This window comes from Neophocaena asiaeorientalis, unplaced genomic scaffold, assembly GCF_003031525.2.
Source record: "Neophocaena asiaeorientalis asiaeorientalis breed wild unplaced genomic scaffold, Neophocaena_asiaeorientalis_V1.1 scaffold130, whole genome shotgun sequence".
NCBI classification, from domain to species: domain Eukaryota; kingdom Metazoa; phylum Chordata; class Mammalia; order Artiodactyla; family Phocoenidae; genus Neophocaena; species Neophocaena asiaeorientalis.
In genome coordinates this window covers 5,266,270-5,276,267 of record NW_020173397.1, presented here as the reverse complement: position 1 = coordinate 5,276,267, position 9,998 = coordinate 5,266,270, and the positions used below count along the sequence as shown (strand labels likewise).

General features: G+C 39.2%; 1 protein-coding gene and 1 non-coding gene across 2 annotated transcripts in view; one reads left to right on the top strand and one right to left on the bottom strand.

Moving 5' to 3' along the window:
* Positions 1-9,998, top strand: part of CNTN6 (contactin 6) — a 289,356-nt gene that overhangs the window by 105,949 nt on the left and 173,409 nt on the right. The window lies entirely within an intron of this gene.
* Positions 1,229-1,333, bottom strand: LOC112401034 (U6 spliceosomal RNA). Its single transcript, XR_003003507.1, has one exon. It is a non-coding gene; the product is annotated as a U6 spliceosomal RNA (small nuclear RNA).

Sequence of the window (9,998 nt, the reverse complement as noted above, 5' to 3'; positions counted from 1 at the left end):
ACACACAACCAGTGTAAAGGAAGCTTCAAAACTTCCCTCAAATTTTTATTTTTTTTTTTCTCTCTCTACCCTCACTTAGACAGCTTGGAACCTTCTCTTTTCAATGTGTTCATTGGAATCTTCTCTTTTCAATGTGTTCATTATTGCTTCCTCTGGTTAGCTCACCTATAATGCAATTAAATTAGCACAGGTATGCAAACTACTCACAAATTATGTATACCCGACAAGCCAAGTGCATAAAAATCTAGGGTCAAGATCACAAGAATGACTCAGTAAACTCAATCAGCTCCTCCCGTCTTTTTTGCAGCTCTGTATTTTATATGTACATTAATTTGCCTGAAGTTGCTGTATTGACTTAATGGAATGCTGCTGACCATACTGAGACATTAAAATTCTGCCATTTAACCGAATTAAAGAGATTAAAATAATCAGGTTTGGCTGTGCTATTGTTATAGCACATATTTATACTTTTACATATTTAAAAGTAGAGTGGCCAATGTGATTCAAGTTGCCATTTAATGGCTCATCATGCATAATTAAACTAGCCTAAGCTAACCTACAGTGACTGAATGGAAGTAATATGCCTTGGTTGTCAAAGTGTACAGACTTTGACATCAGAAATAGAGCCTCAAGATTTAGCTTTACCATTTTTAGCTTTGTAACCTTGGGTAGGTCACTTAACCTGTCATTGTTCAAAAGGTAAAAATGGATTTTTAGCAGTGACTTCTTCATAGGGTTGGTATAAACAATCAATGAAATAAGGAATTTGAAATGCCAGTACAATACCTAGCGTGCGGTAAGCAATCTGGGTATGCTCTTGGATACTTTTCCCTCTAGTGCTGCTCTTCTTCCAGCTGCAATATTTGTAAAGTCAGTTTTATCTGTGGGCCTCCATTTTCTCATGAACTCTTCAATTTATAAATATGTGATTTTCCAATGCAGTTTCATCTGTTATATAAAGTACAATAAGCTTATGCTTAGTGCTCTATTTGTTCAACCTTAGTTATATATAAGGCAGTCAAACCTGCAAACCCCAGAGTTAAATTATTGTTTCAGTCTTCTCACAGCACTCATTTTAAAAATTAAAGCATGTTTAATATTCAATAAAATACAATGATCTTGTGTTCAGTTTAATAAGTTTTTATAGTTGTACTCACTCAAAACAAGATATAAAACATTTCCATTATCCCAGGTAGTTTCTCATGTCTTTTTTTCAATAAAAAAGGAAGAAAAAATGGAATGTCTCAAAAACATTTGTGTCATCCTTATGCAAGTCCTATGCTCATCTTCTTTGTATCAGGCCAATTTTACTTCATTTTGCCAAAGTGGGCATTACCCATTGCATTTCTGATTACCTCCCTTATTCTCTCAGATGCAGCAGAAATTATAAAAAAGAGAAAGAACAATTAACCCAGAAATACTCGAGCCAATCTAAGATCAGCAAACTCTTGGTGAGTATAGAGCTGCTCCTCCACCCCCAGCCACTTAAAAGCACAAATCTGTTTTACAAGATGTCTTTATAACATTAATGATATTTTAGAGGGAGAAGATAGGAAATCTTTTAGAGAAATGGTGGTGCCCAAGCAGAGAATAGTGGAGTTTCACTCATCACCCTTCAGAGTCTGATTCTCAGTTCTGTGGTGTTGGAGACTAGGTTTTCTTGGCACAGAGTTGATCAGGTCTTATGGACAAACACTTGCTGAGCAAATTTATATGACTTTATATATAAATCAGAAAAAAATTTATATTAATATATTAGTACATTAATAATATATTATTATAATGGATTGTTTTTCACTTAACAGAATATTTACATTCATTATCTAGGATACTTTATTCCAGTTTTTCTCAACTTTTATTTTATTTTCACTCTCCTTTTGCCACAAAGGGGCCCACTCAGTCCCCCACCCATGAAGCTTTAATACCATATATATTCTGTATATTTATTCACATACGTAGTCCTGTGCTTTATACATAAAAAGTAACATTTTTTTCACCATCCTCTCCACTCCTTGGAACTAATTTTCACCTCCTTGGGGGTGATATTGACTCATTGTGGGTGTGTATACCCTATTTCTTGTTTCCTGCTACCTGACAGTATGGATTATTGAATAATCATGTCATCTCATTTTCTGTATTTCTGTTACTTTGCCATCTGGGGCCTTGCTGATCCTGGAGGGTCTGCCCCTCCCAGGGCTACCCAGTTTCTAGAGACACCATTGAGCTGTCTTTCATATGCAAACCAACCTATTAGAGTCCATACCCAAACCACCTCCTTTATTGGGATCTCACACTCCGGGCCACTATTCCCCAGCCCTAATCACCTCAGGGGCAGTTATCAGACAACTAGAGACAGACCCTAGACCCCAGAGGCTGCTGAAAGTATTCAAACTAGTCAATCCTAAACCTTCTTAGCCTGCCTTCCCTGTTTCTTCCTATGGAAATCACAGTACAAGCTCTCGCCTCCACTTCCTCTGCCTCCTGACTGACACTGGTGCTTCCCTGTGTAGGCTTGCATGGCATGGAATCTCCCCTGCTTTTGGGAACTGTAACAAACTTTTTTTTTTTTTTTAACATCTTTATTGGAGTATAATTGCTTTACAATGGTGTGTTAGTTGCTGCTGTATAACAAAGTGAATCAGTTATACATATACATATGTCCCCCTATCTCTTCCCTCTTGCATCTCCCTCCCTCCCACCCTCCCTATCCCACCCCTCTAGGTGGTCACAAAGCACCGAGCTGATCTCCCTGTGCTATGTGGCAGCTTCCCACTACCTATTGTACATTTGGGAGTGTATATATGTCCATGCCACTCTCTCACTTCGTCCCAGCTTACCCTTCCCACTCCCCGTGTCCTCAAGTCCATTCTCTACATCCGTGTCTTTATTCCTGTCCTGCCCCTAGGTTCTTCAGAACCATTTTTGTTTTTAGAGTCCATATATATGTGTTAGCATATGGTACTGCAGTAGATGGACCTAGAGTCTGTCATACAGGGTGAAGTAATTCAGAAGGAGAAAAACAAATACTGAACTATCTTTTTAATGGCAGTCATCTCCTAAATCTGTTGTCCTTACTATACCTGAATAATAATAAAACCTACATTTTAAAACAATTAGGTATCAAGAAGTTGGTTGGCCAGCATAAAAAATGGATAGTCTTGAGACTGTGTTAGAGTTATGGTGAAGTCTTATAAATCCTCCCTGTCCCTTACAGAGTACCATCCTTACTGATTTCTACACTAGTGTGAGAACTGAAAAGTGATTAATGTATGACTTTAGCAGTCAGGCTTTTGGGTTTCAAACCTTAAATTGGCCACTTCTTAACTATGTAATCTTTTTCTCTTTTTCTTTTTAAATTGAAGTGTAGTTGATTTACAATGCTGTGTTAACTTCAGGTATACAGCAAAGTGTTTCACATATATACACATATATATGTATATACATTCTTTTTCAGATTATTTTCCATTATAGGTTATTATAAGATATTGAATATAGTTCCTTATGCTATACAGTAAATCCTTATTGTTTATCTATTTTATATATAGTAGTATATACCTGCAAGTCCCATACTGCTGATTTATCCCTCCCCCCACCTTTCCCCTTTGGTAACCATAATATTGTTTTCTAAGTCTGTAAGTCTGGTTCTATTTTGTATATAGCTTTGTTTGTATTATTTTTTAGATTCCACATATAAGTGTTATATAATATTTGTCTTTCTCTGTCTGATGTACTTCACTTAGTATGATAATCTCTAGATCCATCCATATTGCTGCAAATGGCAATATTTCATTCTTTTTTATGCCTGAGTTATATTCCATTTTATACAAATATAGCACATCTTCTTTATCCATTCATCTGTGGATGGACACTTAGGTTGCTTCCATGTCTTGGCTATTGTAAACAGTGCTGCAACGAACATTAGGGTGCATGTATCTTTTTGTTTTTTTTAGTATAAATTTATTTATTTATTTTATTTTTGGCTGAGTTGGGTCTTCGTTGATGCACATGAGCTTTCTCCAGTTGTGGTGAGCAGCGGCTACTCTTTATTGCAGTGTGTGGGCTTCTCATTGCAGTGGCTTCTCCTGTTGCAAAGCATGGGCCCTAGGCATGTGGGCTTCAGTAGTTGTGGCACATGGGCTCAGTAGCTGTGGCTTGTGGGGTCTAGAGCACAGGCTCAGTAGTTGTGGCACATGGGCTTTGTTGCTCCACGGCACGTGGGATCTTCCTGGACCAGGGATCGAACCAGTTACCCCTGCATTGGCAGGCGGATTCTTAACCACTGCTCCACCAGGAAAGCCCAAGGGTGCACTTATACTTTCAAGTTAGAGTTTTTATTTTTTTCGATATACGCTCAGGAGTGGGATTGCTGGGTCATATGGTAACAATATTTTTACTTGTTTTAAAAGAATCCCCATACTGTTTTTCATAGTGGCTGCACCAGTTTACATTCACACCAACAGCTTAGGAGGGTTCCTTTTTCTCCATACCCTCTCCAGCATTTATTATTTGTAGACTTTTTGATGATAGCCATTCTGACTGGTGTAAGGAGGTACTTCATTGTAGTTTCGATTTGCATTTCTCTAATGATTAGTGACATTGAGCATCTTTCATGTGCCTGATAACCATCTGGATGTCTTCTTTGGAGAAATGTCTATTTAGGTCTTCTGCCCATTTTTTGATTGTTTTTTTGATATTGAGTTGTAGGAGCTGTTTGTATATTTTGGAAATTAAGCCCTTTTCGGTCACATCATTTGCTAATATATTCTCCCAGTCCATAGGTCATCTTTTGATTTTGTTACAGTTTTCTTTGCTGTGCAAAAGCTCATAAGTTTGATTAAGTCTCATTTTTTAATTTTAGCTGGTATGTCTTTTGCCTTTGGAAACTGATCTAAGAAAATACTGTTATGATTTATGTCAGAGAATATTTTGTTTATGTTCTCTTCTCAGCCATGTGATCTTAAACCTCATTAGTTTGCTGTGAGGATTAAATAATATGTCTGCAAAGTTCTGGAGTTGCCAAGATCACCCTCACTTCTGGTACTAACTGCAAATTCAGGAGGTCCCAAGATCACCTCATGGGAATTCCCTGGCAGTCCAGTGGTTAGGAATCCTGACTCCATGCTTCCACTGCAGGGGGCCCAGTTTCGATCCCTGGGTAGGGAACTAGCATCCCACAAGTTGCATGGTGCGGCCAAAAAGAAAAGTAAAAGCTCAATCCAAGATCACTCTTAAGCTTGATAATTCCCTTAAAGGACTCACAGAAATCTGCAAAGCCACTATACTGACTGGTACAGTTTATTACAATGAAAACATACTGATTCAAATTAGCCCAGGGAAGAGACACATAGGGCAGAGTCCAGAAGAGTTCCACGTGCACAGCCTTCAGGTGTGCTCTCCTAGTGGAACCGTGCAGAGTGCTTATTTCTAGGAAAGATGCATTACCATATGCAGGGAAGCACGCTCAGTCTTGATGTGGAGTCTTTACTGGGGCTCAGTCATGTAGACTAGTTGACTGCCCGTGTGCCTTACCTTAGGCTAAAGCCCTTCCAGAGGTCAAGCTGATACTGCAGGGCCCAGTCTTGCTTTACCTCCCACCCTCTGCACCACCAATCACATTGTTAGCCTAGACTATCCAGCATGGCCTAGGCCCTAAGTAAACAGACATTCTTACCAGGTTTGACAGCCCAAGGGCTTAGAGATTACCTCTAGGGCAAAGAGCTGAACATCCCTTTGGGCAAGTCTAATCTTTACTGAATGTACACAAGTTGATACACTCATTAAATGCACATAACCATTAATATTTTATTGTTTTAGTGGCCATGCTAGAGTCTCTCCTGCCAAAAGAGTACTATAAAAACACTTCCAGGGGCTTCCAGTGGTTGAGAGTCTGCCTGCCGATGCAGGGGACACGGGTTTGTGCCCCGGTCCGGGAAGATCCCACATGCTGCGGAGCGGCTGGGCCCGTGAGGCATGGCCGCTGAGCTTGCGCGTCTGGAGCCTGTGCTCCGCAACGGAAGAGGCCGCAGCAGTGAGAGGTCTGTGTACTGCAAAAAAAAAAAAAACGCTTCCAAATACTTACTCCTTTTGTTCTTCTTTTCTGGGTCTAAGCAGACACTTCTATGTTGTTAAGAGGCTTTTTAGTTATTCATAGTTACATGTACCAGATTAAAACTCATAGCTTTGGTTAGACCCACCCTAGTTTTGTCTTGTTACTTTACCCCTTGAATGACCTGGGTGTTACCAGACCTTTTCAGGTATATATTTATAGACAACCCATGGGGCTATGTTGATGGTTGATCTCATTCATTATATATTGGATCTTACTAATCTCACCTTTAGTGTAATCTTATTTCCATGTTGCTTAGGGATGTATCACTTTAACTTCCTATATTCCACACAAGAACCTATACCCACTATTTCAGCAGCCAAAGATTTTTTTCATGAGCAGCACTAAAAGCTCACACAAAACTCAGCAGCAAGTAATTCCTTTTTAGGCAGCTTGAAAAGGTGCTCTCTTTGTCATAAAGCAAAAAGAAACAATGAAAAGTTAGGTTCTTACTGCCCCATCTCATTATTGTTAATGAAAAACTCCAAATTAGTTTGCTTCTGCTTATGGAAATATCTCCCTTAACCTTGGTGATTCAATGAGAAAGAATTTGTTTTAGAGATAGGCATTGCTTAACAGCATTTGGCATCTGCTCAGGCTGAACAATCATCCAGAGAGCATGTATCTTCCTTCTTTCTTTAGTGTAGTGATCACCGCAAAAACAGTACATGGAGTATGGTACAGAAAACCTTTAGCATGGTGGTTGGTGTAGAGGCTTTTATTAACAGTAGGGGCTCTTTAGTTAAGTACCTGGGTTTACCCTGGAACAAGTCTACTTCTGACTTCAGACAAATAGTAATATCACTTTCTTCTTTTCAGATCCAAAAGAAAAAAGGGTTTCTTTGTTTATCTGTTTTGTTTTCTGCTGTTTGCTGTACCTCTAAAAGTGACTGGCCCAGAGGAAGCACAAAATAAATATGTGTTGTTGAATGAACAAAGGGTTGTGATGAGGGTAAACTGCTAGAATGTATGCAAAGCCCTTAGACCAGGGCCTGGCACATAGTAAGCTCTCAGTAGATATTCATTTAAAAAACATACAGTTAAGACAAAAACAGATTAAATCCTTTATACTTAATAAGAGTTCAGTGATGGGTTTATAGGAAATCAATTAATTATAATATTAGATTCCTATTTTTATTGTCCATTTATTCACCAAGTAAGTATCCAGCAATGATCATATGCACTATTACAGGTCCTGAGGATTCAGAGGTAAACAAAAATAGACAAAAATAAAGCACGTCCATGAAACATTCTGCCCAGCCCAGGGCAGTTCCTATATGTCTATCAATAACCAATCCCTGAGGAAGAAGAAACCTATAGAACAGTGATGAAAACAGAGTATTCAAATTATTAACTTTATTATTAATCTTTTGGCATTTCTGTATCCATCAGATTCTCTAAAACTCTTGAGATACAAAAGCATTTTCTCTGAGACAAGAGATTATTCAGAGACTCTCCTCTTTACTGCCAACGTTTGCCCTAGAGAATTTCTCAACTAGTTCTTTCAGATTATAGACATAATTGGCTATTAGTTATTTTAGTGACATTGTTCTTGATATACATCTAAGCATCATCTCTGGGCCCTCTGAAAAGCAAGGTGTCTGTTTCTGATTAATCTGTGGCTGGTCACTGAGGATACTGAAGCAGCTCCTGGTTAATTAGACCATTTTATCTCTAACCTCATCTATTTTCTGAATATAATAGTGATAGAGGTGCCAGCAGTTCCAAGCACAGCCCTGAAACCTTGCTAATCAGCATCTGTGATTTGCTAGTGGTACCACTGTTTGAATTGTTAAAGCCAAATTGTTATGAGAGGTTATGCATAAGTGGACATTTTTATCTCCAAGTCAATTATGCATTTAATGAAACTTAAGGAGCTTATAAAGTTAAATAAGTAAATAAATAGAAAGCAGCACCTACAGCACTTAGTGATGCAAGTCAGGTGCACCCTCCCCACCCCCACTCCCAGGACACACGCACAACATGATAAAATAGAGAAATGTGTACTTACATGGAAAGGAAGCACACATAGTGACAAAGAGTGTAGGCTCCTTATATTATCAGCTGTGTGAACATGGGCAAGTCACAGTCCTCTGAATGTCATCCTTCTTATCTGTCAAATGGACATAATATTAATAACTACAGGGTTGTTATAGGGTTGTATAAGGATTAAAATGCATTAAATACTATTTTATAAAATATTTCATACACTGTCTGCTCTGTAATGTGTGCTGATTATATGTTAGTTTTTATTATTCTAGGAAATGATTCCATCCTCCCAGAATAGGCCAGAATACAAAGAGAAACTGAAAGGCAGAGAAAGAAATGAGTTTTATATGAAGTATTTGAAGCTCGTCTTCCCCAACATTTCCAAAAAACTGTCCATAAAAAACAAAGAAACAAAGAAACAAACATATCATAAGCTGCTATTTAAAAAGAAAAAATCTGCCTTCAAGTAAGTTTGGGACACATTGAATATAGATTGCCTCTTTTTTTAAATAAATTTATTTATTTATTTTTGGCTGCATTGGGCCTCTGTTGCTGTGTGTGGGCTTTCTCTAGTTGCAGTGAGCAGGGGCTACTCTTTGTTATGGTGTGCTGGCTTCTCATTACGGTGGCTCTCTTGCTGCGGAGCACGGCTCTAGGCCCGCGGGCTTCAGTAGTTCTGGCATGCGGGCTCAATAGTTGTGGCTCACGGGCTCTAGAGTGCAGGCTCAGTAGTTGTGGTGCACAGGCTTAGCTGCTCCACGGCGTGTGGGATCTTCCCAGACCAGGGCTCGAACCCATGTCCCCTGCATTAGCAGGAGGATTCTTTTTTTTTTTATTAAATTTATTTATTTATTTATATTTTTAATTTTTGGCTGCATTAGGTCTTCATTGCTGCGCGCAGGCTTTTCTAGTTGCGGCGAGTGGGGGCTACTCTTTGTTGTGGTGCGCAGGCTTCTCATTGCGGTGGCTTCTCTTGTTGAGGAGCGTGGGCTCTACATGCACGGGCTTCAGCAGTTGTGGCTCGTGAGCTCTAGAGTGCAAGCTCAGTAGTTGTGGCACACAGCCTTAATTGCTCTGCGGCACGTGGAATCTTCCCGGGCCAGGGCTCGAACCCATGTCCCCTGCATTGGCAGGAGGATTCTTAACCACTATGCCACCAGGGAAGTCTTAGATTGCCTCTTGCACCTTAAGGAATAACAATTCTTATTTTAGTGTTGAAAGTGTCTGAGAAATCTGGAACAGCTCTAATAAAAGAAATAATTCCAAAAAATGCTGAGCTAAGTGCTGTGGGTTCAACAGTGTCCTCCACAACATTTATGTCCACCTACAAACTAAGAATGAGATTATATTTGGCAATAGGGTCTTCGAAAATGTAATTTATTAAGATAAAATCTTAACAGATTTTGATTGGGTCCTAAATCCAATGACTGGAGTCCTCTTAGAAGAAAACACACAGAGAAACAGAAGGTGGTGATGTGAAGATGGATGCAGAGATTGAAGTGATGTGTCTATGAGCCAAGTAAAACCAAGGATGGCCAACAACCACTAGACCCTAGGATGGAGGCATTGGAAGATTTCTAGAAGCCTCAGACCCTCCAGAAAGAATCAACCCTGACGAGAGTTTCATTTTAGAGTTTAAGCCTTTTGGAACTGTGAGAGAACACATTTGTTGGTTTGAGCCTCTCAGTTATGGGTAATTTGTTATGGCGGCCCTTGGAAACATGTATATGGTATTACAAAATGGCCATTTGAAATGTGGAAAATGCCACTAAATATAGCTCAATAAAAGCTTTTTCTCTCTTCTTCCCATTTGTTTTTGTTCCAATTTTTGGTGATGGGGGGGGTGACAAATTGTACAGAGTGGGTGGAGAAAACACTGCAAAACATTGTGATTGAGTTAAAT